Here is a 19,042-nt window from a genome sequence, read left to right as displayed (position 1 = left end):
GTGCGACAGTAATCAGGTCTCTCATAGCTGGTATTTCTCTCACAGCTGGTACCTCCGCCAACCAAGTTTTCACCACACACACAGTTTGCACAGCCTCACCAATGCCAAGGACTTGACGGACCCAGTTGAGCTCCCAGTGTGTCTGGTGTTGCTCCTTGTGAACGGTATGTGGTCGGCAATGACATCTGCTTCCCTTCTGCATCTGACAATGATGGCTCACTGAGTCAGTGGCTAGATGGTCGTGTTGAAAACTACAAAAGGTTGGTTGCCAGGGCTGTGGTTCATCTAGCTACTCGTCCTAGGATGCTAGAGGTGGCAGGAAGAGGCTCACGCTGGCTGTCCTCTTATAAAAGGAACACCAACCTGCCAGGCAATACAAATAATATTAAATATATACCCAATATATACAGGTGTTTCCACTTCTGCAGTCAATGAGTCCAGATCAAAACAATAAAATGGTGTCCTTATCAGGATCCCTTTGATCAACTTACCATAAGTGAATTCAGACAAAGTATTTGAAACAACTACATATTGTGAGCAATGCAAGTAAAACTTTTCAAACTAGCTGCTATAATCTGCAGAATCAGTGCTAAAAAGGAAAAACGTAGAGGAGCGTAGAAACAAACAGAAAGTGGTGTGGCGGGGCAGGAATGAATGATGCACATAAAATACACTTTTCACCCATATGCCAGACATTTTGTGATATTGCCTTGCATAGTCCAGTTTGATTTAGATACTTGGCCTACATGCTCAGGTCTTGTTGCCCTACAATATATACAGCAGATGGCATGAATTTTCCCAGTTGTGTCTCTATTCCAATATCAGACCGTATACCACAGGTATAAAAAAAACATTTATTTTTACATGTCTAATTACATTGGTAACCAGTTTATAATAGCAATAAGACACCTTGTTTATTTTTGGTATATTGTCAATATACCACAGCTAATAGCAGTATCCAGGCATACTGTGTTGCGTCGTGCATAAAAACAGCCCTCAGCCGTGGTTGTAAGGACAGACGCTGGGAGACAAGAAGCAAGTACAGGGAGTGAACATTTAATAAATAAAAGACATGAAATAGAACACGGACAGCGTCTGGACAGGGGAAACAAAACTACATGAATGCTGACACAGGGAACAAACTGAGGAACAGACAGAAATAGAGGGGGCAATTAACAAAGTGAAGGAGGCCAGGTGAGTCCAATGAAGCGCTGATGTGCGTAATGATGGTGACAGGTGTGCGTAATGATGGGCAGCCTGGCGCCCTCGAGCGCCAGAGAGGGGGAGCAGGAGCAGGCGTGACAGTGGTATATTGGCCATATAATAAATGAATATAGCCTACTTATTATAGTGTGTTGTACAACATATTGTATTGTTATTTTTACTTGGAATAAAGAGTTTTTACTGTACTTTATATTACTTGCATCTTTGTTAATAACTTCAGTTCCTTGTATTCATAATACACTAAAGATAAACAATGTTTCCACATAGAAAACAAGTAATATTGTTTTAATGCATTCAATCTAAGATTATTCACATTCAGGTGGACATGGATTGTGTTTTTTAACCTAATAAAAACTCATCATAATGGGAATAGACTGAACATCTGCAAAGACTAGAATATAACATGACGTATACTGTTCTTCCATTAATAGAAGTCGCCGTTGGAGATATAGTGCCTTGCCACATTCCAAATAATAAAGTGTCATGACGTGCCCTGGGGGGAGGATCATAGCCCCCCTCTCTCTCTTTCCACAATTTTATGACATTACGACAGGTCATAAATACCTGGTAGAAACTGCCATGCAGTATTGAGAGAGTCTACCAGAACAAAGAGAGACTTGGCCAAACTCCTAAATCCCCAAATGGGAGAATTAAACAATATTTCCACTTTTAAGAATGTGGGAATGGTCCGTGGACACTTAACTGTTGTGTTCGTTTCATATTCATTCATTCTGTGTTCCTGGTCCAAAATGACCACCCCATTATAGCTGATTATAAATCCATAATAATACATACAGTTGAAGTCGTAAATTTACATACACTTAGGTTGGAGTCATTAAAACTCGTTTTTCAACCACTCCACAAATTTCTTGTTAACAAACTATAGTTTTGGCAAGTCTTATTATAGTGTGTTGTACAACATATGGCAACATATGGCCAAATTGTTTACAGACAGATTATTTCACTTATAATTCACTGTATCACAATTCCTGTGGGTCAGACGTTTACATACACTAAGTTCACTGTGCCTTTAAACAGCTTGGAAAATTCCTGAAAATTATGTCATGGCTTTAGAAGCTTCTGATAGGCTAATTGACATAATTTGAGGTGTACCTGTGGATGTATTTCAAGGCCTACCTTCAAACTCAGTGCCTCTTTGCTTGACATCATGGGAAAATCAAAAGAAATCAGCTAAGACCTCAGAAAATAAATTGTAGACATCCACAAGTCTGGTTTATCCTTGGGAGAAATCTCCAAACGCCTGAAGGTACCACATTCATCTGTACAAACAATAGTCGCAAATATAAACACCATGGGACCACGCAGCCGTCATACTGCTCAGGAAGGAGATTCATTCTGTCTCCTAGACACGAACGTACTTTGGGGTGAAAAGTGCAATTCAATTCCAGAACAACATCAAAGGACCTTTTGAAGATGCTGGAGGAAACAAAAGGTACAAAAGTATCTATAACCACAGTAAAACGAGTCCTATATCGACATAACCTGAAAGGCCGCTCAGCCCACTGCTCCAAAACCGCCATAAAAAAGCCAGACTACGGTTTGCAACTGCACATGGGGACAAAGATCGTACTTTTTGGAGAAATGTCCTCTGAACTGTTGAAACAAAAATAGTGCCGTGTGGCAATAATGACCATCGTTATGTTTGGAAGAAAAAGGGGGAGACTTGCAAGCCAAAGAACACCATCCCAACCGTGAAGCACGGGGGTGGCAGCATCATGGACATAAATTATGGACTTTATCGAACAAAACAAACATTTATTGTGGAACTGGGATTCCTGGGAGTGCATTCTGATGAAGATCATCAAAGGTAAGTGAATATTTATAATGCTATTTCTGACTTCTGTTGACTCCACAACATGGCTGGTATCTGTTTGGCTTGTTTTGGTCTCTGAGCGCCGTACTCAGATTATTGCATGGTTTTCTTTTCCCGTAAAGCTTTTTTGAAATCTGACACAGTAAGGGGAAGGAGCTTCCCTGCTGGAGCATATCGGGGGGGATTTTGTTTGGGCACATACTGATCAAACAAGGTTCTAAAGACTGTTGACATCTAGTGGAAGCCTTAGGAAGTGCAATATGATCCCATAGACACTGTATATTGGATAGGCAAAGACTTGAAAACCTACAAACCTCAGATTTCCCACTTCCTGGTTGGATTTTTTCTCAGGTTTTTGCCTGCTATATGAGTTCTGTTATACTCACAGACGTCATTCAAACAGTTTTAGAAACTTCAGAGTGTTTTCTATCCAAATCTACTAATAATATGCATATCTTAGCTTCTGAGCCTGAGTAGCAGGCAGTTTACTCTGGGCACCTTATTCATCCAAGCTACTCAATACTGCCCCCAGCCATAAGAAATTAATTAAGGACCTTCATGAAAGTTCCCCTGGTTATTGTTTGACTCCATCTCGTAGTTGCCACGGAAGGCTACATCATGTTTCCCTAAAAATTCAGTGACTGCCACTAAGTGACGGAGGTAATCCCGACCTCTTCTGAATCTCACACACACTTGCAGCTTTCTTGCTCTACAACGTCTCCATGCCCCACACCAGCGTTTCTCAACTCCAGTCCTCAAGTACCTCCAACAGCACACATTTCTATTGTAGCCTGGGACAAACACCTCATTCAACTCGTTTAGGGCTTGATGATTACTCGACATGATGAATCAGGCGTGTTTGCCCAGGGCTTCAATAAATCTGTACCGTTGGCGGTAGTTGAAGACTGGAGTTGGGATACACTGCTCTAGTCTACTCCATTGTAGCTTTGTGAATAGCGTATTTTTTCATGGTCACAGAACGAGTCCAGAGCTCTCTTCCAATTTGTGTACCCGGTGCTGATCAATATATCCTTATTGTTTCTGCTGTGTTGTTTTCCGTAGAGTCTACAGGAGAAGAAGGCTGCATTTCTCTCAACTGAGTATTCTAACCAATCAAAGGTTTCAAGCCACTTGTGTTGAAAGGCCCTGCTTTTGCAATCCAAAACAGCCAAGGGGATACTGGGGTAGCTTAACTTGTTTTGGGCCCGTGTCTGGGTCACCTAAATCATCCTCTAACCTAACAGTTGCCCCTGTCTGCTGCTGTTCCAAGGCACTACGAGATATGAAGGAGAGGCTGAGGAGCAGAGCGGCGAAAGAGATTTCTACTTTTCAAATCACATCATTGCCTTTCATTTTGCCTGGCAAGATAATATTCTTGGTCTGCAGCTCAAATTGACTGTAAATATCATCGTAGCCACTAGCCAGTAAGCAGAACTATTCAACAATGACAAACTTTTCTTTTAAAACATATTAAACTATTGAATAATGTAACCAAACCATAATACACTGTTGAATAATGCAACAATTCACAAGCATGTGCAGACAATTAAAGGGTTTATTTTATCATCTGTAGGCTACACTCATTGCATTTTAGTTTCAAGACAAAAGTACAGAGTTGCTAACTTCGTGAAGTAATGTTAGCCCATCAAAAACGAACGATTAACCCTCTCATACGAATATAAAACTACCATGTTACAACAAACCAGGCTTAATTTTCATCAATATCATGCAAATCATCACGTGTTAAAAGCAAATTGCGACTGAAATCGTGGGTTTAAGTGAATTCACTGCGGAGTTGCGACGAGCTGTTTGATATGGAAGCCACCAAAAAAAACGTTACTAAATAAAATGCCTCATGATTTGTCAACCTGCACAATTAGTCTGTGCTCCAGTCTGATCAACTGTAGCCTACTGATAATGAACCACAGCTGCAGGTAATCTTGAAACGCCTATACCGATCTGGGCCAGGGGAAAACGTAACATCACGTTTTTATAGCTTAACATGTGTATTTATAGCCTAAAACAGACCCATTTATTTGTGTTCTGAGAAAATGTGAACCTGATCAAATTTGGTTTATATTCACACTTCGTGGAGGCTAGGCTTACTAGGCCTATTTAACAAACAATTATTGACTGGAATGAATCAATCAACACAAGAGTGATGACATACTGTATGAGTGTGTATTAGGTAGTTGTTGGGGAAATGTTAGATTGCTTGTTAGATTTGTGTGTATTAGGTAGTTGTTGGGAATTGTTAGATTATTTGTTAGATAATACTGCACTGTTGAAACTAGGAGCATTTCTCTACACTCACATTAACATCTGTGTATGTGACCAACACAATTTGATTTGATTTGAGTATCTTTTTAATTATTGATGCAAAGGCATACACGATACAGCCCTGCATACAGCGAGTTCAGCCCTGTTCGTTTTATTGTCCAATCGCAGTTGTTCTCTTTTTCTGTGTAAAGGGTTTTAATGTTTTCAACTTCCTTAGGGCCAGGAGTTTTTTCAGGAGTACGACCTGGTTAGACAAATAATAATCAGATTTATTACTATGTCGCACACTATGACTAGGGTCTGGAGTCAGTTAGGTTAGTCTACTACCAGATCAGGAACAACTCTTGGCCCCAGTGTGTGTGTGTTTAAGGTAATATGTATGTTGTTGTTGTGTGTTGCAGTACTCATGGTACTTCTTTGAGGCCTTGGTGAAGTTTATGGCCCTACATCTGATCCAGAGCAGTAATGTTAAGCTGTCCAGAAACCAATCTTTCTCTGCCTCCTTCCACCACGCTTTAGAGACTCAGATCAACATGCTGTCTCACATCCCCAAGAAGTACATAGAAAACCTGGATGCTTCCACAGTCTGAAAGTCTTGGTGTGCCACGATTGGATTAGAACAAAAACCAAAAAACTGTGACAATTGCCACGTTCAGTTCTTCAACCAATGGTAATGTTAGAAAGTTTTAGTACACATCAATTAGAATAGGGAGAAAAGTGTACATCGTATGATCAAGGATCTGTGTGACTTAGCTCTCAGATCTGGGGGGGCTGATGTAATCCCCTGCACAAGGTGAATACAATGGTAGCGAACTCCATTTTGTGTTTCAAATTGTGTGCTTCATGCAAATACCTTTTGAAAGAGATAATCCACCCTGATTGTATTTTGGGTATTTGCTATTCATGGCGATATACAGAGGCATTTTCCACATGTTGTTGTGTAACAAAGGGGGATTAAAATGGATTTAATTGTCACTTTTTACTGTCAGAGTGGAGGGGAAAATTTGAACATATGAAAATGAATATACAGTTGAAGTCGGAAGTTTAAATACACCTTAGCCAAATACATTTAAACTCAGTTTTTCACAATTCCTGACATTTAATCCTTAATTCCCTGTCTTAGGTCACTTAGGATCGCCACTTTATTTTAAGAATGTGAAATGTCAGAATAATAGTAGAGAGAATGATTTATTTCAGCTTTTATTTCTTTCATCACATTCCCAGTGGGTCAGAAGTTTACATACACTCAATTAGTATTTGGTAGCATTGCCTTTAAATTGTTTAACTTGGGTCAAACGTTTCGGTAGCCTTCCACAAGCTTCCCCCAATAAGTTGGGTGAATTTGGCCCATTCCTCCTGACAGAGCTGGTGTAACTGAGTCAGATTTGTAGGCCTCCTTGCTCGCACATGCTTTTTCAGTTCTGCCCACACATTTTCTAGGTCAGGGCTTTGTGATGGCCACTCCAATACCTTGACATTGTTGTCCTTAAGCCATTTTGCCACAACTTTGGAAGTGTCCTTGGGGGTCATTGTCCATTTGGAAGACCCATTTGCGACCAAGCTTTAACGTCCTGACTGATGTCTTGAGATGTTGCTTCAATATATATTAAATATCCACATAATTTTCCTACCTCATAATGTCATCTATTTTGTGAAGTGCACCAGTCCCTCCTGCAGTAAAGCACCCCCACAACAAGATGCTGCCACCCCCGTGCTTCACGGTTGGGATGGTGTTCTTCGGCTTGCAAGCCTCCCCCTTTTTCCTCCAAACATAACAATGATCACTATGGCCAAACAGTTCTATTTTTGTTTCATCAGACCAGAGGACATTTCTCCAAAAAATACGATCTTTGTCCCCATGTGCAGTTACAAACCGTAGGCTGGCGTTTTTATGGTGTTTTTGGGGCAGTGGCTTCTTCCTTGCTGAGCGGCCTTTCAGGTTATGTCGATATAGGACTCATTTTACTGTAGATATAGATGCTTTTGTACCTGTTTCCTCCAGCATCTTCACACGGTCCTTTGCTGTTGTTCTGGAATTGATTTGCACTTTTCGCACCAAACTACGTTCATCTCTAGGAGACAGAGCGCGTCTCCTTCCTGAGCAATATGACGGCTGCGTGGTCCCATGGTGTTTATACTTGCATACTATTGTTTGTATAGATGAACGTGGTACTTTAAGGCATTTGGAAATTGCTCCCAAGGATGAACCAGAATTATTTTTCTGAGGTCTTGACTGATTTCTTTTGATTTTCCCATGTTGTCAAGCACAGAGGCACTGAGTTTGAAGGTAGGCCTTGAAATACATTGTCACGACTCCTTCCGAAGGTGGCTCACCTTCCTGTCCAGGTCGCCCTCGAGATCGGTGTCGGCGTGCTGTGGGAGCCGCGTGTCAGGGGGGGGGGGGGGGTACTGTCACGACTACTCCCAAAGGTGGCTCCCCTTCCTGTTCGGGTGGCGCTCGGCGGTCGTCGTCACCGGCCTACTAGCTGCCACTGATCCTTTTCTCCCCCTTGTCTGTTTATTAGTTGTTTCCTGTGTTAGTGTTTGTTTCACATTTCAGGACTGTTCGTTTGTCGTGTTTGTTGTTTTGTTTAGTGTTGCGTATTGGATTAAAGAATATGAACACTTACCAACGCTGCACCTTGGTCCTCTTCTTCTCCTCCAGACGACAATCGTTACATACATCCACAGGTACACCTCAAATTATTGCAATTAGCCTATCAGAAGCTTCTAAAGACATGACATAATTTTCTGGAATTTTCCAAGCTGTTTAAAGACCCAGTCAACTTAGTGTATGTAAACTTCTGACCCACTGGAATTGTGATACAGTGAATTATAAGTGAAATAATCTGTCTGTAAACAATTGTTGGATAAACTACTTGTGTCATGCACAAAGTAGATGCCCTAACCGACTTGCCAAAACTATAGTTTGCTAACAAGAAATTTGTGGAGTGTTTGAAAACGAGTTTTATTGACTCCAAGCTAAGTGTATGTAAACTTCCGACTTCAACTGTAGCTTGACAAGATAACTATTCAACCCCCTGAGTCAATGCAATACCTTTGGCAGTATTTACGGCTCTGAGTCTGTCTAGGTAAGTGTCTCAGAGCTTTCCATGCCACGATTTTGCCTGTGTTTGCCTGTGTTTAGCTCTATTCCATTTATTTTTTATACTGAATGACTCCCCAGTCCTTAACGATTACAAGCATACCCTTAACATGATGCAGCCACCACTATGCTTGAAAATATGGAGAGTGTTGTATTGGATTTGCCCCAAACATAACACTTTGCATTTAGGACAAAAATAATTGCAATATTATTTTAGTGCCTTGTTGCAAACAGTACACATGTTTTTGAAAATGTCTATTTTATACAGGCTTCCTTCTTTTCACTCTGTCAATTGGGTTATTATTATGGAGTAACTACAATGTTGTTTATCCATCTTCAGTTTTCTCCTATCACATCCATTAACTTTGTAACTGATTTAAAGTCACCATTGGCCTCATGGTGAAATCCCAGAGCTGTTTCCTTCCACTTCGGCAGCTGAGTTAGTAAGGACATCTGTGTCTTTGTAATGACTGGGTGTATTGATACACCGTCCAAAGTGTAACTAATAACATCACTATGTTCAAAGGGGATTTCAACGTCTGCTTTTTACCCATCTACCAATAGGTGCCCTTCTTTGTGAGGCATTCGAAAAGAAAACCTCCCTGGTCTTTGTGATTGAATCTGTGTTCGACTGAGGGACCTTACAATTATCTGTATGTCAGAATTACAGAGATGACGTATTCATTAAAAAATCATATTAAACACTATTTTTGCACACAGAGTCCATGCACCTTATTATGTGACTTATTAATCACATTTGTACTACTGAAAGTATTTCGGGTGAAGACATTTCAGCTGTTCACTATTAATACACGTTTCTACATTTTGAACAACATAATTCCACTTCGACATTGCGGGGTATTGTGTGTAGGCCAGTAACAAAAAAATCTCAATTTAATCCATTTTAATTTCAGGCTGTAACAGAACAGAATGTGTAAAAGGTCAAGGGGTGTGAATGCTTTCTGAAGGCGCTGTACACCTACTTGCAATAGATGGATTCAGGTTTGAAGTCTATCTGTCACTATGTTAATTCAAACGTTACTGTCCATGCACATTTGGAACGTTATCTTGGGCTTAACAAGGCAAAGAATACAAATATAACAACAACACATGAAATCCTGATCATTTGCTATCAGGAGCACTTCATAGTTCCAGGTACTCATCCATCATGGAGACAGGCATTGTGTCATATGTTTATGGGTGGTTCATATGCGTGACGCATGTTAATCATTTCCGTCACAAATACATACTAGGCAAGCAACACATGAAGTGACAACGCAATAGGGGTGAAGGGCGGCATCAGCTTGGGATAACACACACATGTTGTCCTCTGTTTAGTTCACTGTTGCAAAAGGAAAGGAGTACCCATAGCAGGCACTGAAGGTCAGCAAGCAACAGCATCTTAAATTGTATACAAGCAGCTGCATAAAGCGAGTGGAGGAGTGGTGTGACATAGCAGAACATGGAGAGGTTTAACACCAGATATAATTGCATTCTGGATCAATTGTAGATGGTAGGGAGTTTGACTAGCAAGGAGTTGCAGCAGGGTCCAAAATAAGTGAGTATGACTCGCAATGCAGAGGTATGTGGAAACAGTGGGAATAGAATAACAATATTGAGTTATATGTCAACTGGGCCGCACACACCACAGAAATACATTTGAAATGCCATGTTACTAAGCAGTATTATCAAGTTAATAAGTCACACAATAAAAGGGGGAAAAATGAGCACATGGTGGAACCCAAGTCAGTAACACATGGTTGCTATTCCTAATGATTTGTCTTCTTCCCTGTGTGTGTGAATCGGTGCATGTAGTGTTTCCGCACTTCAATGTGCCATCATCAGTTTTACATATGCTTAACCTTGTTCAAGTTGTCACTGGTTTCCTGAAATTGGTCATTTCATATTTTAAACCATTTTCTTCATAACTGTGGTTTACCTGAGATTGGCTACAGGTATTTCTAACTTGGTTTACCATCACGAAACACAACTATGTCGAGTTTACACAAATATTACTGTCTTAGCTCTTTTTTGCAGAATTTTGAAACCACTGTGAAAATAGACCAACTGGGAAGGTGATTTCCCACAGTCCAAGTCCTGCAATAAGACCAAAGACGCTAATATTGTGTAAACTCTACATAGTTGTGTATTGTGAGTGGCACTGAGTAGGCTGATACCCCATTTCATGGGTGCACAATCCATAGTTTAGGCTGTACAGTGCAATATGAATGTTCAATACACGTGGTCTAAAGTCTTCGAAAGCCAAGTGAACAAACAGATCACCGACCACTTCGAATCCCACCATACCTTCTCCGCTATGCAATCTGGTTTCCGAGCTGGTCACGGGTGCACCTCAGCCACGCTCAAGATGGTAAACGATATCATAACCGCCATCGATAAAAGACAGTACTGTGCAGCCGTCTTCATATACCTGGCCAAGGCTGACTCAACAGCCTTGGTTTCTCTAATGACTGCCTCACCTGGTTCACGAACTACTTCTCAGATAGAGTTCAGTGTGTCAAATCAGATGTCCTGTTGTCCAGACCTCTGGCAGTCTCTATGGGGGTGCCACAGGGTTCAATTCTCAGGCAGACTCTTTTCTCTGTATATATCAATGATGTCGCTCTTGCTGCAATGATTCTTAATCCACCTCTACGCAGATGACACCATTCTGTATACATCTGGCCCCGTTTTGGACACTGTTAACCTGTCTAGGACTGGGGTTCCTCTCGACGATTCTGACTTAGAATATGTGGACAGACTACGGTTTGCAACTGCACATGGGGACAAAGATCGTACTTTTCTGTCAGGAGGAATTGGCCAAACTTCACCCAATTTATTGTGGGAAGCTTGTGGAAGGCTACCCGAAACGTTTGACACAAGTTAAACAATTTAAAGGCAATGCTACCAAATATTAATTTAGTGTATGTAAACTTCACGTTCTTAACTTTTTATGGCTGCAGGGGCAGTATTGAGTAGCTTGGATGAAAGGTGCCCATTTCAAACGGCCTCGTACTCAATTCTTGCTCTTACAATATGCATATTATTATTACTATTGGATAGAAAACACTCTCAAGTTTCTAAAACCGTTTGAATTATATCTGTGAGTAAAACAGAACTCATTTTGCAGCAAACTTCCTGTCAGAAAGTGCAAAATCTGAAACCGAGGCTCTGTTCCAGGGCCTCCCTAATCATTTGCTTGAAATCTATTAGTATACATGTACTTCATACGCCTTCCACTAGATGTCAATAGGCTGTGAGAGGTAAAATGGAGTGTATAGCTATTTCTATGGTCAAAAGAGAGGTCTTGGAATGACAGGACCCCAATTTCCTTTGTTCAGGAAGGCGCAGGAAGTACATTAGCATTGGCTTCTGAAAAGCTTTTGTTATAGACGGCTAATATCTCCGGCTTTGATTTATTTGATAAATGTGACAATATCATCGTAAAGTATGTTTTTTCAATATAGTTTAATCAGATTATTGAAATTTGTTCGGGAGTTTTGGCGTGTTCCGTTCTCTGCGTTTGTTCACGATGGACAGCTTCGCGCCACTTGGCAAGTTTTGCTTGCTAATTCGAGAGGGAAAAAGGACATTCTAAAACCAAACAACGATTGTTCTGGACAAAGGACCCCTTGTGCAAGATTCTGATGGAAGCTCAACAAAAGTAGGACCCATTTAAGATGTTATTTCATATTTCTGTCGAAAATGTTTACTATTAGTTTCCGCCCAGATTTTGGGCGCTCTCTCGCTATAACGTAAGCTGCATGTCGTACTAAAGTTATTTTTAGAATTCTAACACGGCGATTGCATTAAGAACTAGTGTATCTATCATTTGCTGTACAACAAGTATTTTTTAGTAACGTTTATGATTAGTTATTTGGTCAGAATAGGTGAGTGTCAGAAATATATCCGGAGATTCTGGAAAATATTTGCTACGTTTTCACAATGTATAACCACGGATTTCAGCTCTAAATATGCACATTTTCGAACAAACCATACATGTATTGTGTAATATGATGTTATAGGACTGTCATCTCTTGAATCCAAGATGGCGTAGCAGTCGGACGTGTCTTTGTCCTTGTCCTGTCCCGTGTAAATAGTCTTCGTATTTTTCGTATACATTTCGTATATATTTTAATTTCACTTTCCATCTAGGAACTGAATATACATTCCTACATTCCGCCTCACCCAATGTGGTACGGACCTGCTATTTTTTTTATACTTTAGAACCGTAACCCCAATCAGAAGCTAGCCAGATAACTAGCTACTAGCTAGTAGTCAGTTAGCCACTGCTGCGGTCTTCACCCTCAACTCGGACACAGCCAGCTTCAATACCGGGCCAATACCTGCCAGTCTGCAAGCGCGATATCAACCCAGAGCATATAGGACTGCTTTTTCTCTACCACATCACCGGATTCCTGACGCAAGCTCTGGACAATTACACCGTATCATCACAGCTAGCTAGCTGCAACCGAGTGGCTACTACTGGCTAACACCTCTGTCCCGAAGCAAGCACCAGTTAGCCTTGAGCTAGCCTCGAGCTAGGCCCATCTGCCGGCTAGCTGAAGAGGTCTACCAGCGAATTCTTGGGCTACAATACCAGCTACAAGCTAATTTAGCCATTTTTTTTTTTTTTGCCGCTGCTAGTAGCTTTTACCTTCTGCACAGACACCAGCCCTGTTATTAGCCTGGATATTACTCACCAATTTACCAGCATCGGACTGTCTCTCGACAACAACGCCGGATTCCTGCCGTAATCCCTGAGCCACTACTTCTGATCCTCACAGCTAGCTTGCAGCTAGCGCAGCTAGCGCCACTGCCACGAAGCTAGCACCAGTTAGCAAACACAATTCTACAATTCACAACCTCTCTTTCGCCATCGCCATCTGGCTTGGATTCTCTGTCAACACGACCACGTCTGAGCAGACCCCCTCCGTCTGAGCAGACCACCCCCCGGGCTACTAACTTTAAACGCCGCGTGCTAGCTTAGTGGAGGCCTCCCTGCTCCATCTACGGCTGCCCCCTGGACACTATGATCACTTGGCTACATAGCTGATGCATGCTTGACTGTCCATTAATTCACGGTACTCCATTCTGTTTATTTGTGTTTTATCTGTCGGCTCTGTGCTTTAACTCAGGATCTGTGTGTAGTTAATCCGACCCTCTCTGCCTAGTCGTCGCCATTTTTACCTGTTGTTGCTGTGTTAGACTAGCACCCTGTTATTGCTGCTGTTATCTTACCTGTTGTTTTAGCTAGCTCTCCCAATCAAGACCTGCAATCACTTTATGCCTTATTGTATGTCTCTCTCAAATATCAATATGCCTTGCATACTGTTGTTCAGGCTAGTTATCACTATCATTGTTTTGGTTTGCAATGGACCCTGTAGTTCCACTCTCCGTACCTCTGATACCTCCTTGGTCCCACCCCCCACACATGCGGTGACCTCACCCATTGAGACCAGCATGTCCAGAGATACAACCTCCCTTATCATCACCCAGTGCCTGGGCCTGCCTCCGCTGTACCCACGCCCCACCATACCCCTGTCTGCACATTATGCCCAGAATCTATTCTACCACGCCCATAAATCTGCTCCTTTTATTCTTTGTCCCCAACGCTCTAGGCGACCAGTTTTGATAGCCTTTAGCCGCACCCTCATCCTACTACTCCTCTGTTCCTCGGGTGATGTGGAGGTAAACCCAGGCCCTGCATGTCCCCAGTCACCCTCATTTGTTGACTTCTGTAATCGAAAAAGCCTTGGCCTCATGCATGTCAACATCAGAAGCCTCCTCCCTAAGTTTGCCTTACTCACCGCTTTAGCACACTCTGCCAACCCTGATGTCCTTGCCGTGTCCGAATCCTGGCTTAGGAAGGCCACCAAAAATTCTGAGATTTCCATACCCAACTATAACACTTTCCGTCAAGATAGAACTGCCAAAGGGGGAGGAGTTGCAATCTACTGCAGAGATAGCCTGCAAAGTTCTGTCATACTTTCCAGGTCTATGCCCAAACAGTTCGAACTTCTAATTTTAAAAATTAATCTCTCCAGAAATAAGTCTCTCACTGTTGCCGCCTGCTACCGACCCCCCTCAGCTCCCAGCTGTGCCCTGGACACCATCTGTGAATTGATCGCTCCCCATCTAGCTTCAGAGTTTGTTCTGTTAGGTGACCTAAACTGGGATATGCTTAACACCCCGGCAGTCCTACAATCCAAGCTTGATGCCCTCAATCTCACACAAATCATCAAGGAACCCACCAGGTACAACCCTAAATCCGTAAACATGGGCACCCTAATAGACATTATCCTGACCAACCTGCCCTCCAAATACACCTCTGCTGTCTTCAATCAAGATCTCAGCGATCACTGCCTCATTGCCTGTATCCGCCACGGGTCCGCGGTCAAACGACCACCCCTCATCACTGTCAAACGCTCCCTAAAACACTTCTGCGAGCAGGCCTTTCTAATCGACCTGGCCCGGGTACCCTGGAAGGATATTGACCTCATCCCGTCAGTTGAGGATGCCTGGTCATTCTTTAAATGTTACTTCCTCACCATATTAGACAAGCATGCTCCGTTCAAAAAATGCAGAACCAAGAACAGATATAGCCCTTGGTTCACTCCAGACCTGACTGCCCTCGACCAGCACAAAAACATCCTGTGGCGAACTGCAATAGCATCGAAGAGCCCCCACGATATGCAACTGTTCAGGGAAGTCAGGAACCAATACACGCAGTCAGTCAGGAAAGCAAAGGCCAGCTTTTTCAAGCAGAAATTTGCATCCTGTAGCTCTAACTCCAAAAAGTTCTGGGATACTGTAAAGTCCATGGAGAACAAGAGCACCTCCTCCCAGCTGCCCACTGCACTGAGGCTAGGTAACACGGTCACCACCGATAAATCCGTGATAATCGAAGACTTCAACAAGCATTTCTCAATGGCTGGCCATGCCTTCCTCCTGGCGACTCCAACCTTGGCCAACAGCCCCGCCCCCCCCGCTGCTACTCGCCCAAGCCTCCCCAGCTTCTCCTTTACCCAAATCCAGATAGCAGATGTTCTGAAAGAGCTGGAAAACCTGGACCCATACAAATCAGCTGGGCTTGACAATCTGGACCCCCTATTTCTGAAACTGTCCGCCGCCATTGTCGCACCCCCTATCACCAGCCTGTTCAACCTCTCCTTCGTATCATCTGAGATCCCCAAGGATTGGAAAGCTGCCGCGGTCATCCCCCTCTTCAAAGGGGGAGACACCCTGGACCCAAACTGTTACAGACCTATATCCATCCTGCCCTGCCTATCTAAGGTCTTCGAAAGCCAAGTCAACAAACAGATCACTGACCATCTCGAATCCCACCGTATCTTCTCCGCTGTGCAATCCGGTTTCCGAGCCGGTCATGGGTGCACCTCAGCCACGCTCAAGGTACTAAACGATATCATAACCGCCATCGATAAAAGACATTACTGTGCAGCCGTCTTCATCGACCTGGCCAAGGCTTTCGACTCTGTCAATCACCATATTCTTATCGGCAGACTCAGTAGCCTCGGTTTTTCTAATGACTGCCTTGCCTGGTTCACCAACTACTTTGCAGACAGAGTTCAGTGTGTCAAATCGGAGGGCATGTTGTCCGGTCCTCTGGCAGTCTCTATGGGGGTACCACAGGGTTCAATTCTCGGGCCGACTCTTTTCTCTGTATACATCAATGATGTTGCTCTTGCTGCGGGCGATTCCCTGATCCACCTCTACGCAGACGACACCATTCTATATACTTCCGGCCCTTCCTTGGACACTGTGCTATCTAACCTCCAAACGAGCTTCAATGCCATACAACACTCCTTCCGTGGCCTCCAACTGCTCTTAAACGCTAGTAAAACCAAATGCATGCTTTTCAACCGTTCGCTGCCTGCACCCGCACGCCCGACTAGCATCACCACCCTGGACGGTTCCGACCTAGAATATGTGGACATCTATAAGTACCTAGGTGTCTGGCTAGACTGCAAACTCTCCTTCCAGACTCATATCAAACATCTCCAATCCAAAAACAAAGCAAGAATCGGCTTTCTATTCCGCAACAAAGCCTCCTTCACTCACGCCGCCAAACTTACCCTAGTAAAACTGACTATCCTACCGATCCTCGACTTCGGCGATGTCATCTACAAAATAGCTTCCAATACTCTACTCAGCAAACTGGATGCAGTTTATCACAGTGCCATTCGTTTTATTACTAAAGCACCTTATACGACCCACCACTGCGACCTGTATGCCCTAGTCGGCTGGCCCTCGCTACATGTTCGTCGTCAGACCCACTGGCTCCAGGTCATCTACAAGGCTATGCTAGGTAAAGTGCCGCCTTATCTCAGTTCACTGGTCACGATGGCTACACCCACCCGCAACACGCGCTCCAGCAGGTGTATCTCACTGATCATCCCTAAAGCCAAAACCTCATTTGGACGCCTTTCCTTCCAGTTCTCTGCTGCCTGCGACTGGAACGAATTGCAAAAATCTCTGAAGTTGGAGACTTTTATCTCCCTCAACAACTTTAAAAATCTGCTATCCGAGCAGCTAACCGATCGCTGCAGCTGTACATAGTCCATCTGTAAACTACCCACCCAATTTACCTACCTCACCCCCCATACTGCTTTTATTTAATTACTTTTCTGCTCTTTTGCACACCAGTATCTCTTCTTGCACATGATCATCTGATGATTTATCACTCCAGTGTTAATCTGCTAAATTGTAATTATTCGATTTATTGCCTACCTCATGCCTTTTGCACACATTGTATATAGATTCTCTTTTTTTCTACCATGTTATTGACTTGTTTATTGTTTACTCCATGTGTAACTCTGTGTTGTCTGTTCACACTGCTATGCTTTATCTTGGCCAGGTCGCAGTTGCAAATGAGAACTTGTTCTCAACTAGCCTACCTGGTTAAATAAAGGTGAAATAAAAAAATAAAAAAATCTGATGAAGTTTATGAAGGTTAGTGAAATAATTAATATCTTTTGCTGGTTTTGTCGCTATCGCTACTGTTGCCTTGAATCAATGCTGTTGTGTGGTTAGCTATTGTAGTAAGCTAATATAATGCTATATTGTGTTTTCGCTGTAAAACACTTAAAGAATCGGAAATATTGGCTGGATTCACAAGATGTTTGTCTTTCATTTGCTGTACACCATGTATTTTTCATAAATGTTTTATGATGAGTATTTAGGTATTTCAATTTGGTCTCTGTAATTGTTCTAGCTGCTTCGGTGCTATTTGTGATTGCAGCTGCAATGTAAAACTATGATTTATACCTGAAATATGCACATTTTTCGAACAAAACATAGATTTATTGTATAACATGTTATAAGACTGTCATCTGATGAAGTTGTTTCTTGGTTAGTGACTAATTATATCTCTATTTGGTCGGTTTTGTGCAAGCTACCTGTGCTGTGAAAGAAATGTCTGTGCTTTTTTGTATTTGGTGGTGAGCTAACATAAATATACGTGGTGTTTTCGCTGTAAAACATTTAAAAAATCGGACATGTTGGCTGGATTCACAAGATTTTTATCTTTCATTTGCTCTATTGGACTTGTTAATGTGTGAAAGTTAAATATTTCTAAAAAATATATTTTGAATTTGGCGCCCTGCACTTGGACTGGCTGTTGTCATATGTGTACCGACACCGGGCTTGCAGCCATTTAAAATAAAGTGGTGATCCTAACTGACCTAAGACAATGGATTTTTACTAGGATTAAATGTCAGGAATTGTGAAAAACTGAGTTTAAATATATTTGTCTTCTTAAGGCTAGGCGTCCCGCTAGCGGGACAACTTCCGGTGAAACTGGAGGGCGCGCAATTCAAGTAAATAATATTAAACATTTAGGTACATACAAGTGTCACATATCGGTTAAAAGCTTAAATTCTTGTTAATCTGACTGCACTGTCCGATTTACAGTAGGCTTTACAGCAAAAGCATGCCATGCAATTGTTTGAGGACGGTGCCCCATATCAAAATATTTTTTCACCGGCACAGGTTTCATAAATTCACAAATAGCGATGAAATGTTCACTTACTTTTTCAAAATCTTCCTCTGATTTGTCATCCAAAGAGTCCCAGCTATATCATGTAGTTTCGTTTTGTTATATAAAATCCTTCTTTATATCCCAAAAAGTTAGTTTAGTTGGCGCCATCGATATGAGTAATCCACTCGTTCAACATGCCAAGATAGGAATCCGAAAATGTACCCCTAAACTTTGTTTCAACATGTTAAAATACATTTTTATTTAATCCTCAAATACCCTACAATTTAATTAAACTATAATTTTTCTTACTGAAAGAAGTATTTTCAATAGGAAAGCGACATTATCAAGTGCGCATCCTCTTCATCGCGCACACATGAAGAAGTTTTTAATTAACCTCTCTGGGATCGCGGGACGCTTGCGTCCCAACAGCCTGTTAAAATGTAGAGCACCAGATTTTTAAAAAAATCTATAAAATCAAACTTTATTAAATTACACATATAAGATACCAAATTAAAGCTACACTCGTTGTGAATCCAGCCAACATGTCAGATTTCAAAAAGGCGTTTTTCGGCGAAAGCATAAGATGCTATTATCTGAT

Source organism: Salvelinus alpinus, chromosome 14, assembly GCF_045679555.1.
Source record: "Salvelinus alpinus chromosome 14, SLU_Salpinus.1, whole genome shotgun sequence".
Taxonomy (NCBI): domain Eukaryota; kingdom Metazoa; phylum Chordata; class Actinopteri; order Salmoniformes; family Salmonidae; genus Salvelinus; species Salvelinus alpinus.
Note: the sequence above shows the minus strand (reverse complement) of the source record.